Genomic DNA, 13,081 nt, shown 5'->3' on the forward strand with positions numbered 1-13,081 from the left:
ATCATGTCAAATATGCTGCTTTTGCTTTTTTGAGAAGGTTTTCTCATTAAAATATCTAGAATCAAATATGCTATGTGCTATTTATACAATAATGAGTAGTCACATTTTTGTATGTGCTTTGTGTGGCTAGGGAAATGGTCTTTTACGACTCATTCATTCAGTTAGTTATTCAAAAATTGTATATTGATTCTTTTGTTAAGACAGAGAAATATATATAAATTATATATATGTATATGTATGTACTGTATATGTAAAGAGAGAGAGAGTGGGTTCAGTAACTATTCAAACCCCTGCACTATCTGCACACTTTATTGTGTTGTACATTTAATTTTAAAAGGCTATACTTGCCATTGTTGCCCATCAATCTACACCTAGTAACCCATAATGCATCCATTTTCCAACCCGCTGAATCCGAACACAGGGTCACAGGGGTCTGCTGGAGCCAATCCCAGCCAACACAGGGCACAAGGCAGGAACCAATCCCGGGCAGGGTGCCAACCCACTGCAGGTAACCCATAATGACAAAGTAAAAACATGTTTTCAGAAAGGTCTGCAAATTTATTACAAATCAAAAACTGCAATGGACTGGCACCCTGTCCAGGGATTGTTCTTACCTTGTGCCTGATGCTTGCTGGGAAAGGCTTTGGCTTCCCTGTGACCCTGCCCTGGGTTAAGAAGATGTATGGATTGATATGTATTGCTAGACATGTGCGCACTGGGACAGTTTCAGAAGCTGTAGTGACTAGAGACACGTGGACATGAATGAAGATGTTGCACAGTCAATAATGTGTTGTCTGGTGCCATTCCTAGTGAGAAGGAGAACTTTTGATGATAAATGACATCACTTCCACCATGATGCAGAAAAATTCCACCACTTGCAGGTATGACGAAATTTAAGACACCAACAGACTGGAATTTTACATTCATTCTTGGACCAACAGCTAAAGAAGATAAAGAGATAGAGCCCTTTTTAGCAATCACCACTATTTGCACTAAAGTGCTGATTTTTTGTCCTTATGACATTGCCACAATTAAACAGGACATCCTCATGGACCTCTACACTTCTTTTTACTTTTTGTCTTACTTTCACGATTATTACATTATAAAACTTTACTGACCTATATTATTCATGAGCAGCCTTGTCTTCTTTTATTTGTGAACACTGGCTGATATACAGTACACTACTGGGGTCTGACAAAATGAGTACCTACTGTATATAAAATGTCTTAATAGGACAATGGGCCACCTCAAGCGACCAGAATAGCTTTAGTATTTTCCTAGCCTAGATTCTACAAGGGTCTGAAACATTATTGGAGAGATGTGACACCATTCTTCCATTAGAAATTCCATCATTTGGTGGACAAAGTTTGAAAACAATGTTTAAGGTGATGTTACACAATCTCTCATTTACACAGTTGAAATCTGGTGCTTAGTTGATCATCATGTAAAATTAGATATTTATTAGGCTCATTAATCCATTCACTTGGTACTGGTGTGCTTTTAGATGAGGACATTGTCAATTAGGAAAGCTTTGCTACTATCACTATTAAAATTTCACAATACATTTTACACAATACCTCTCCTCTGAAGTGATCATTAGACCTAAATTATATCAAAAAGATGTTTTTCATGCCACAGAGCAAGCCAAGCCCCACAATGTGGGAAACAAACATTCAGGACATGAGACATTTTTTGGTGTGTGCTCAACAGACACTTACCTGCTGGTTAAGGAAAAGGTAAAGTATGTCATAACCATTCCCCATTTCTCAGTAGACCCCATTCATGTGTTACCTGCAAAAGTGTATTTTCAGATGTGCTAAGGAGTTTACACACACCACACCAACCATAATATTCCTTGCAAAGACGTTCTTAATAGACTGTCCCCAGTGTAATTTACTGTTCTCTCTCCTAGCTTCCACAGCTTTTCCAGCTGATAATGTCCTCCTCTCTGACTTCCATGCCAACAGCACTTTATTCACTGCATCCAAATGTACAGTAGCCTTCATCACTGAAGCTGCAGCCAAATGTACCCCAACAGACATTCCTCTGTCATATCACTCAAGACTCATCTTTAATAGCCATTATATTGAGAAACAGAGTTTTCCTAGAATTTTTACATACAGAAGAACCATAAGCAGAATGAGTCATTGTTTGCTTACTTATCTCAGTGGCTTCACCAGTGTGCTGCTTAAAGTGTGATTTGTATCCCTCATTTACTCCAGTGTTCCTATTATGTGGTCAGTGAGGTGTGTAACAGGGTCATATTTTATGGTCATCAGTGTTAAATATATATGCGGCAACAACAACAACAACAACATTTATTTCTATAGGACATTTTCATAAAAAAACAAGTAGCTGAAAGTTCTTTACCAAATGTTAAAGAAAAAATTGCAAGTAAAAAGAAAAATAATAAATTAAAAATGTATAGGTATATGAATGAATAAATAAGAATAAATCAATATGCACTTACATAATTCAGATAAACAAGTAAAAGATAAAAAGTGAATAATTATAGTTCTAATTGTTCAAGATATTTTAGTCTCTAATAATTATGACAGTAAGTCTAATGCTATGGTTAGAAGGCCAGAGAGGATGGTAAAATAAAAACTCCAGATGTGTGGGAAAATAAATCTGCAGGGGTTCCTATGCCAAAAGACTGCCCAGTCCCCACTGGGCATTCTACAAAACAATTGTGCTTAAGTAGTTCCTCGATGTTTGTATGCTTTGTCCTAGAAGACACATGCAGTATATATATGATGAGTTTTAATATGTATATGTATGTGCTTGCATCTGCAATTGGATGCATAACTTGTTTTCTGTTGTGATAGAGTAGACTTCTTCACTAATGATTTGAGCTTCTGTGACCACCATAGTGTATAACAAAAGGATACTAGTTTAAATGGATAGCCATTAAAGGAGTCAGAGTTGTTAGTGAATTCCAGTATATTCTTTGCTTCAGTTTTGCTCCTTTGGCCCAGAGGAGACCAAAGTTTCTGGAAAGGTTTGAGTTTACTTTAGAAATTGCAGATACAGAAGAGAAGGAGGAAATCCTAGAAGCAGTGGTGATGGGGACACCCGTGTGTCTATGCAACTCAATAACAGTAACCTGAATTGCAATGGTGGGAATCTCTCATTCTACTTTTGGGACCAGGTTGGTATATAGTTACAGCATCATTACAAAAACAAGATGGCACTGGTGCAACTGAATATGTTATATCAGACAAGGAATCTCTACTACAGACTAGAGGGGTTGCCAGATTATTGTGTTTGTTGCTTTTACATAAAGTTTATATTAAATATTTGTAGACAACTTCTCAACTTATATTGTTTTATTTTTCCATGCAGTGGTTGTTGTGATAAGCATCTGGGTGAAAGTAGGATGGTAGACATGAGTTCTCTTTATTGTTATTTCTGTTACTCTGTGCTTTGAATTTAGCACACTAGTGGTACAGTAATGTTAAACTCCATTTTATACACAGCCTTTCACAGCAAACACCAACCCAAACTAATAATCTGATAATGATTTTTTCCCATCCTTCCATTCATTTCCTTAGCCAGTTCAATTTAGGGTTTCTGGAAGCTGAGACTTATCCTGGCAGCACCAAGAACAAAGCAAGGGCCATGGACCATCTTAGACCTGCTTCATTCCTCCTTCCCTTCCTTCTGTCAGGTGAATGACAACATTTTTCCACTATTCTTGTCGGTACTTCTCTCCACAGTAAGATAGACTTTTGGAGACTAAAGAGTGTTGGCTCACTGAGCATAATGGAGTGGGGGAACTGGAAAAGTGTGACATACTCAGATTAGAGTAGAACTGCTGTATGTCTTTCAGTTTAGTCACAGTCACTATGTCTTTCTTTTGCTTATCTGACTGCATTCCTCACTGGACGATTCTCTAAAAACATCATAAATTTAGCAGTTTAATTTGTTGCGTGCTGCCTTTCATTTCTTCATTCTCCTTCTAAGTGTCTCCAGTGATATGGACAAAGTCATAGTTTGAAATGCAGCGTGGATATCCACCTCAGTTTGTAGGTTGATGTTTGGTCTGTTTCATTTGTAGGGAAGCCACGGTGTGTTATGTAGAATGCTTGACCTCTGATGCTTACAAACTAAAGGACTCCACTGAGTGAAAAGACAAAATTTTGGTGGCAACTGGCATTTAATACAATTCTGTTGCATATTTGCCCTGACTTACTGCAGACGATAAGGAGTATGTGAAGGTGAACGTTGTCAACTCCATTCTAATATACAGTGTGAATATATTGTCACAGCTACCCATGAACCCCTTATGGTTCTAGTATCAAATGCTCTTTGGACTGATTTACACAAAGAAGATTGTAAAGGTGTGAGCTCACAATCACACAAATAGCAGAACAGGTTTAGGGTGGCACTGTCAGTTTCACATCATCTTGTGCTGGAATGGATAATATCGAAACTTTCAAAGAGTTAATGTAAAAATAAATTGTGCTATATGATATACTGTATGTGGTGGCAGTAAGGAGAACTGGGTTCGCTTCCATGATTTGGTTGGTGTTTCAGTGCTGCTGTTTTTGGAGCCCAAGAAGGGCCAAATAAAAATATATAAATTAAACATCAAATGTAACTAGAATCATCTTTGAATAGTGGCCAAATCTCAGTTGATTTTGAATGACATTTTTGGTGACCTTAATAAAATTATATACAGTAGGTATCTATGGGGTGGCACGGTGGCGCAGTGGTAGCGCTGCTGCCTTGCCTGGGTTTGCTTCCCGGGTCCTCCCTGTGTAGGTTTCCTCCCACAGTCCAAAGACATGCATTGGCGATCCTAAATTGTCCCTAGTGTGTGCTTGGTGTGTGTGCCCTGTGGTGGGCTGGCGCCCTGCCCGGGGTTTGTTCCTGCCTTGCGCGCTGGGATTGGCTCCAGCAGACCCCCGTGACCCTGTGTTAGGATATAGCAGGTTGGATAATGACTGACTGACATATGTATCTTTATTTTTTAAATATTATGTTAAAAATAAAGGAAGGCATTTTGGTGCACTAACCATGTTGCTGCTCCAGAGTCCTTGGTTTGAAGCTCATCGTGGCCACTGTCTGTGTGGAGTTTACATGCGCTCTTCATGTCACTGTTAGCTTTAATTTGTATATTTTAGTTTTCCTGCCACCTTCTAGACATACCTTCAGAGTTGACTGATGAGCCTAAAGCAATATTTTTTTCCTGTAAATTTCTGATTTTATGTTTACTTATTTATACTCTGAATTATGTCATCTGAAAAATTTTGGCTTTCTGTGTGCCTGTTGGTTAATGCATTTTTTCAGTGCACTTGGATTTGTGATAAGGGGCTACATAAATAAAACATCCATCCATCCATTTTCCAACCCGCTGAATCCGAACACAGGGTCACGGGGGTCTGCTGGAGCCAATCCCAGCCAACACAGGGCACAAGGCAGGAACCAATCCTGGGCAGGGTGCCAACCCACCGCAGGACACACACAAACACACCAAGCACACACTATGGCCAATTTAGAATCGCCAATCCACCTAACCTGCATGTCTTTGGACTGTGGGAGGAAACCGGAGCGCCCGGAGGAAACCCACGCAGACACGGGGAGAACATGCAAACTCCACGCAGGGAGGACCCGGGAATCGAACCCAGGTCCCCAGATCTCCCAACTGCGAGGCAGCAGCACTACCCACTGCGCCACCGTGCCGCCAAATAAAACATTATTATTATTATTATTATTATTATTATTATTATTATTATTATTATTATTATTATTATTATTATTATTATTATTATTATTAAATGGTCCCAGAAGGGGTGAGTGCTGGAGTGTACAGGATGGCACCCCATCCAAGGCTGATCTCTGCCTTACAGCCAGAGCTGTGAGAAAATCCTACAACTCTAAAATTGGATTAAGTGGTTTCTCAAAATAAATGGATGGATGGTAAAAATAAAGACTGCCATCCTCACCAGGACAAGCAGAATAGAAAATGAATGGGTGGCAAAAGTAAAAATAATAAATGACAGACATATGACTATAGGGCTGTTTCAGTATGACCAAAAACGTTAAAGAATGGATATTCTCCATTGAGTATAAGCAAGAATGTTCACTTCTTTACTTATTTTAGATAGTAATGCTTTATACACATTCCCAGGTATTCCCTGGTTCAAGGGCGTAATATTCCTGATGTTTTTGTGATATGCTTTAAAATTGTGTTCACAAAAAATGTGATGACTGATTGGGGTTAAATGGGGTCACAAACCATGCTGGGCAAGGTGAAAATGATGAATTTTACCCTTATGTGCAAGGCTTTATCCAATTTAGGGCGAATTTTTTTAAGATGAAGATTGATGGTGGCATTATGGAATATCTACCACATAAATTAGACTGGGTAAAATTTATGTGAACCTACAATTATCTGAAGTATCTGAGAACAGCCAGGTAGGCTGGGTGGTATGGCCCATACCACTCTAAATTTCCATTAACAGACCCAATTTAAAACGTGAACAGTAAGTGTCCATAATGTGTAAATGTGATAACTGTGGTTTTGTGCAAAATTAGAAGAGGCTGATCTAAAATTCCATTTTTGCTGCATTTATCTCACCTTAGGTCCTTACAAGTTGTTTTGATTTTTGAACACAAACAGAAGGGGGGCAATTCAGACCCTTTGCTGTTACCACAAGAGTAAGTCAGGGGTGACGAGGTATGCCCTAAAAAATGGAATTGCCTACATCAATTGTGCTCTTCTTGATAAATACATATCTTGTAATATTCATTTATTATATATAGTACACATATACACATATGATCTGTGTGTTTCATTCAGTATATGGTTTTGTACTCATTGTCTTTTTGTCTGTTATTGGTTTTGCTTTACTGTCAGTAGTTTGAGGAAGATAAGCTTGTAAAAATGCCATTGTACTATGTACGGATGACAATAAACTTATCTAAATTCAGGGTGACTTGGGAGGTTACAACTAAAGCACAGGAAATTTGGCATGAATCAACTCTGGACGGGAAACCAGTTTATAATTAAGCATTTCTAAAGTGCTACATGAAATATTGAAAGTTGTTTTGAATGAAAACGTCAGTTGAATAAATAAATGCCCACAACGTGAACACGTCTATGTTATAAACATAACAAGGTTTCCTTCGCACACGTTAACCACACCACACTCCACTCTGCCACGCTATACGTATAATGTTCCCCAAGTTCTCTCCACGCTGCTTACTTTTTTGAGTTACGGTCCCCTCTGCTGAGAAGAGCGAGCGTGACTGTCACTCCGGTCACAGATGCCGCAGCACGGGGACCAGGCGGCAGCAGCAGCAGACAACGAGCGGTAATTAGAAAGATGCGCCGGACCGGCGTGATTCACTATAGCGGTATAGCAACCCTCCCTACTTCGGACGTTTTATACTAACACGCCCAATCAGAATCGGAGCAGACGCACCATAAAAGCGAGCGATTGGCGGTGCAAAAGACGAAAAAAATGCAGGAGAGATAAAGGTGACTGGCAGTGCATAACGGCGACAGCTGGAGTCCGGTACACTAGGCTGCGGTTCGACTTGTCGCGGGGAGCACTCGACTGCAACAGACATATCACCGGACAGCGGAAAGCTTTTCTTTCTCGTTTTTAGAATCTCAAAGGCGGAATCGTAAAGATCGAATCCAGGGAAGCAACCTGGCAGTTCGAGTAAAAGGCTGAAACAACAACTGTGCTACAAGGTCGGAACACATCGGCGATGTCAAGTTTGAACTTTTTCTGAGTTTTGCGTCCTCTTGTACCTTTGCTCATCTCCGTTATTATTACTGCTATTGTGATCTTCTGTTGCCCGTTTCGTGTTGCTTGAGCAAGAAGAATTCCGCGAAAAACGGAATCGCATTGCGCCCTGGTGGCTTTTTCGTACCTTGCTGCCTTCATCACTGCCCGTTTCTGTGTCAAGAGGAGTTCACGCGCTGATTGTCTTACACCGGAACGCTGAACAAGCCTTGAGGACAACCTGACAGCCTGGCGGCATTCGTTACTCACCGGGGATACCTTGCTGTGTATTATATGTTGCAAGGACGTATAGCTCACAGATGTGCCCATCTTTAAAGTAAAAACGAGACGATTCTGCCGTAGGGCAGGTAGGTTATAAGCATGGTATCCTTTTAATCACTTCCAGTCATTCATTAACATAAATGATGTTGCATTTGGATACTGAGTTGAAGAAAATAACGATCTTACCGAAATTCAGTTATGATAGCTGAACTGGGTGGGATATGGGTTACTTATCCAGTATATTGACTTTTTTGACTGCTAATTGTGCTTAACGTGTGTCAGGGAAGAAGTGTTCATTAATTTGGGCGACAAGGTGTCGCAGTAGTTAGCATTACTTCCACATAACTCGGGGCACGTTAACCCTCGTAATCCCTCATTAATTAGTGCCTTTTGCACCGGGTACTCCCGCTTTTCTTTTGCGTACGTGCCAGTTTGCTCAGGCCAGTGTGAGTGTGCTCTGCGAGCGGTTGACTCGTGGCTGTTGATAGATAGATAGATAGATAGATAGATAGATAGATAGATAGATAGATAGATAGATAGATAGATAGATAGATAGATAGATAGATAGATACTTTATTAATCCCAATGGGAAATTCACATGCAGCTCCAGGTTGGACTCCTGGTCACACGACAGTGGACATCGTGGAGTGTGTAGAGAACAGCTGTACACGAATGATGAAGAGTAAATCTGGATGTGAAATGTGGTGGCCCTTGAAAATGTGGGTCATCCACCTGCGTACAATGTCAAGCTAACTTTGCCTCGGCGTACCAATCATTAACAATAACTAGCAATGTTAGTTTTTGCTAATACTAATATAATAGTGATTACTCGTACTGGCAAACACACAGAATTAACAGTTGATTGGAGGGGATACGGCGACGCAGCGCTTGGCATTCTTAGCTTACAATGAGGGATCTTCAAAGTCCTGCCGGGAGCTGTCTATGACGTTTACATGTTCTTCTTTGTTCAGGTGGACTTCGTCCTTTCGAGCGACACGATTTGCATCAATAAATGATCATATAAATGACAAATTGTTTTTAGCGATTGACAGCCATGTCATCCAAGACTGGTTAATGCCCTCAACTCAATTATGCCGTAAATTCGGAATCTAGGTGTTTCGAATTGTCAAAAAAGAGATATAAAGTGTGGCTTATAATCTTTCTGTGACGGTTAGCTAACATATATATGCTAAAGCAAAGTGAATTTATAACTCACATGACTGAACCTTATGCTTGATATGTGCCCAGCAGAACTTGATGCAGTCCATGAACTGTCAACTCGCGTGAGTCACTTCAGGCAGCATCGAACGCAACGCAGGAAACGGGGCGACTGATAAGCTTATTAGCCTGTACGCGACGTTGATTTTAATATATACATACACATCAGTTCCTGTATGTTAATGTATATTTTTAACGGGATCAGGAAATCTTCGTGATTAGCCTCACCTTTAATAATTTTGGTAAGCGAGACAGTCCGTGAACCCGGTATACAGTCTACGGATGCTGATGTACCTTTAGATTCCAACAGGTAACACCACCAAAAACCACGGACATTTAAAGAAACTGAAAATGTGGCAGCTCAAATAATGTGGCTACATTCATTCCCTTATCTCTGGATAGGAACTGAAAACTAGTAGGGTGCGCTTCTTGCGCCCAGTACATACTGACTGGGGTGTCTCACATCAGCTATATGTAGACTGTTTCTGAACTGAAATGCAAAAAGAGAGATAAATCGGTTTGTAATATTTCAAATTGTGAAAGGTACAATATAACTTACTGACATATTTCTAAGAGAAATATAAATTGTAATATATAGGGTAATATGCATCAGCAAATAGCAACAGATATAGCAATTATAACAGGAGGAATTCAGTGTAACGTGGCCAAAAATATTAATAATAAAAAATGCCAGTGTGAGATCTCAAGAAAAAATACTAACGAATATTATTTTGGGCACAAACTTTGTACAAGGTGGACTTACTGGTCATTGATAGCATCTGGCTTGTAGTAACTCAGGTTCTTTTGCCTTCAGTTTTAATGCGATTAACCATGACTGGTATGGAAATGCAGGGGCAACCGCAGTTCTAAACAGGAGTGAAGCCATGCCATTTTTTAGACATCCACAGGGTAGTAATTGTTAGTATTTTGTATTTACAGAGTTACATTACTCCATTTAAATATGAAATGCGCAGAAACACATTTTCTATAACCATTTATTAACTTCTAAGTACTGTAAGTACAAATAATATCACTACTGGCATAGACAATATGTAGCAGTGTTATGTCCATTTTAAAATGCATTGACACCTTTTTTAATACTTTTCACATGACTTTAAAATATCTAAAACAGATGGCACAGAGGTGGCATACCACATGCTGATATAGAAGGAAACCGATTGCTTGATGTAAAATATGTTCATAAGAAACAACTTTAATTGCCTTATGGAAAATAAAAGGAAGCAATCTTTTGAATGCAAGAAAACATCTAAAGCTGAATATTCGACACCACTTGTGAAAGATCAAGATTCACCCCCTGATGTGCCTATGCAGCCCCACCTGTCCTAATGTTCCAAACCTGTCCAAACAGCCACAATTTCTGTCTTGCATTTTAGATCTTCACTCTGTATTCGATGATCCTTTAACAAATGGTTTTTGCATTCCTGCTGGCACGCTAACTACTGAACTGCTTGCAATTTGTAGTTTTAATCGTTTCCTCTGTTCAGGTCATTGGTTTGTATTCTTACCTGATGCCTACACATTTGCAGAGTTTCCAGTATTGGTAATTTCTTTCTTGTTTTTACATTATCTTAGAGTCAACAAAACCTCTGTGGTGTTTTGTGTTGTTCTGTATTTTCTTTGTGTTGGTGCTCATTATGACATAAAAATAGGGATGATTTATTTATTGATTGACCTTTTCTTTAACTTGGCACAGCCTTTTTAGGAATTTGCAGAGGCTTACTTTCATATTTATGTATTATTTGTGATAAATTGTAATTTTTTACAACATAGGGAAAGAATACATTGGCAGATAGAGGCTGTGAAGTAGATGTATTAAGAGCAAGCTTAAATCAGTGTAACTGATCTGGAAATGATTTGATGGGACTGGGACTTTGTGTCAAGGTGTAATATTACTTCGACACATTATGCCTTTGCTTAAACACTTTATCACAAAATATATGTTCACCCACATATTCTAGATTAATGAGTACATTTAATTGGTGATAACAAAAGCAGAATATTGTAATCTGTCATGAAAGGCACTTCAGGAAAAAATGACTGCACTTCCTTAAAAGATTTATACTCCACTTAAGATGAAGCATTGCTTCATGGAGAACTTATACTCCTGAGTTCTTTCTGTTGAATTATTTATGGCATAGGAATGTAGAGAACACACTTAAAAAAACTTAACTTTTAAGTAAAAGGTGGATGTGCAGGGAGCTAATGGTATCCATCCATCCATTTACTGAAGTTGCTTCCTCCAGTACAAGGTAATGGACAGATGGAGCCTATCCCATCAGCAAAATAAGCAAGGTAGGAGTCAGCCCTGCATTAGGTGCCAGTCCATCACCAGGCACACCCATCCACTTGAAGACACACAGAGAGCCATAGATACATGGAATCATTTACCAAGTAGTGCAGTAATTGTAGTATTGTGGGGACAGTCAAATATTGACAAGAAGATAATGTTGCAAAAGTTAGGTGAATAATGGTTGACAGGTTATGTTGGGCTGAATGAACTCATCTCATCAGAATTGTTCATATTCACACCTGTCAGCATGAGAAGACATCTTTGCATTGTGGGGATGAACTAGTGATTATGTGATAGAAACAAATACGAGCACCTATATGTGCACATGGAGAACCTGCCAAATGTACACCAAAGTTATTCCATATTTAGAGGCAGATCCACCTTAAAAAGCACTACAATCTTCTCACTGACACAAGCAATACATAAGGAAACTATTAGTTCTTTATGGCCAAAGTCACTTAATGCTGTAGAAAATGATGCCTATTCTGAGATAGATGAGAGGTACAATCTGTAAATCAATTCCTTTGTTGATTATTTGATAAAAATGCATGCAGTGTGTTTGACAGTTTTGTAACACCCATTTCAAGTAGTTGTTTTTATTAGTAATTTGGTAGTACTTCTCAAGGTTATTTGAATGCTTTTAAACATCCTTTCATTACAGTGCCATTACGTACTAAGTAAGGTAACAGGCCATTTACTCTGTCTTGCACTTTTTATTTATAATGAAGTTAAAACGTTGAGTGAGTCAAGTGTTATTTACCAGAAAAAAAAGCTCTATGGCCAGACTTTCCTTATTTTTTATTTTCATCTTGTAATATATACATATTCCTTGATTCCTCTTATGCAGTATCATAAGTAAAAGTTCACAAAAGTAAAGTTCACTGTGCACAAGTTAACAGATAATTCAATTTTCTGCTGTCATTTTTGTACACATTTTTGTCTCTTATTTTTTTCTTCATCAAAAACCAGATCTGTTCACTGTGAATTTATTGCAACTTACACTGCAATATGCAGTATATGGAGCTCCTTCAGGGCTTGCATTCTTCTTCGGAATGAAGCTATTGTGAAGTTAATGACTCTTTCTATACAAGCTTTAGGAAGTGTGTCGTTTATTCTAAGTATGTCATCTTTGTCAAAAAAGGAACTGAACAACAAAAGAATTAGATGCGCTTCAGAAACGTGTAATTTTTCGTCCTGGAACATTCTATTTTGAATAAGTGTAATCTTGTTTTTAAGCGTTAAGTGGCACGATGGTTAGCACTGCTGCCTCACAGCTCCAGTTGATCGTATTCAGTCGCGTATGGAGATTGTACATTCTCCTCATGTTTGTAAGGGTTTTACATCAGATATGTTGGTGCAAAAGAAGTTCAGGACACGTTAACCTAATGGCGACTGTAAATTTAAATGGCTAAGTGTGAATGTTTGCAATTGATTGGCATCCCATCCAGGGTTGGTTCTTACATTGCATTAAGGATATTGCTGCAGCCCCGGCCATATTAAATTGGATTAATATGCTTAAGCGTATTCC

General features: G+C 38.9%; 1 protein-coding gene across 1 annotated transcript in view; it reads left to right on the plus strand.

Annotated features, from left to right (window-relative positions):
- Positions 1-7,185: 7,185 nt before the first annotated feature.
- LOC114645215 (BMP/retinoic acid-inducible neural-specific protein 3-like) overlaps positions 7,186-13,081 on the plus strand; it is a 294,652-nt gene continuing 288,756 nt past the window's right edge. The window contains exon 1 of the mRNA XM_028793103.2: positions 7,186-8,110. The gene's annotated coding sequence lies outside the window, so the exon portion shown is untranslated. The remainder of the gene's footprint in view (positions 8,111-13,081) is intronic.

Source organism: Erpetoichthys calabaricus, chromosome 10, assembly GCF_900747795.2.
Source record: "Erpetoichthys calabaricus chromosome 10, fErpCal1.3, whole genome shotgun sequence".
NCBI classification, from domain to species: Eukaryota; Metazoa; Chordata; class Cladistia; order Polypteriformes; family Polypteridae; genus Erpetoichthys; species Erpetoichthys calabaricus.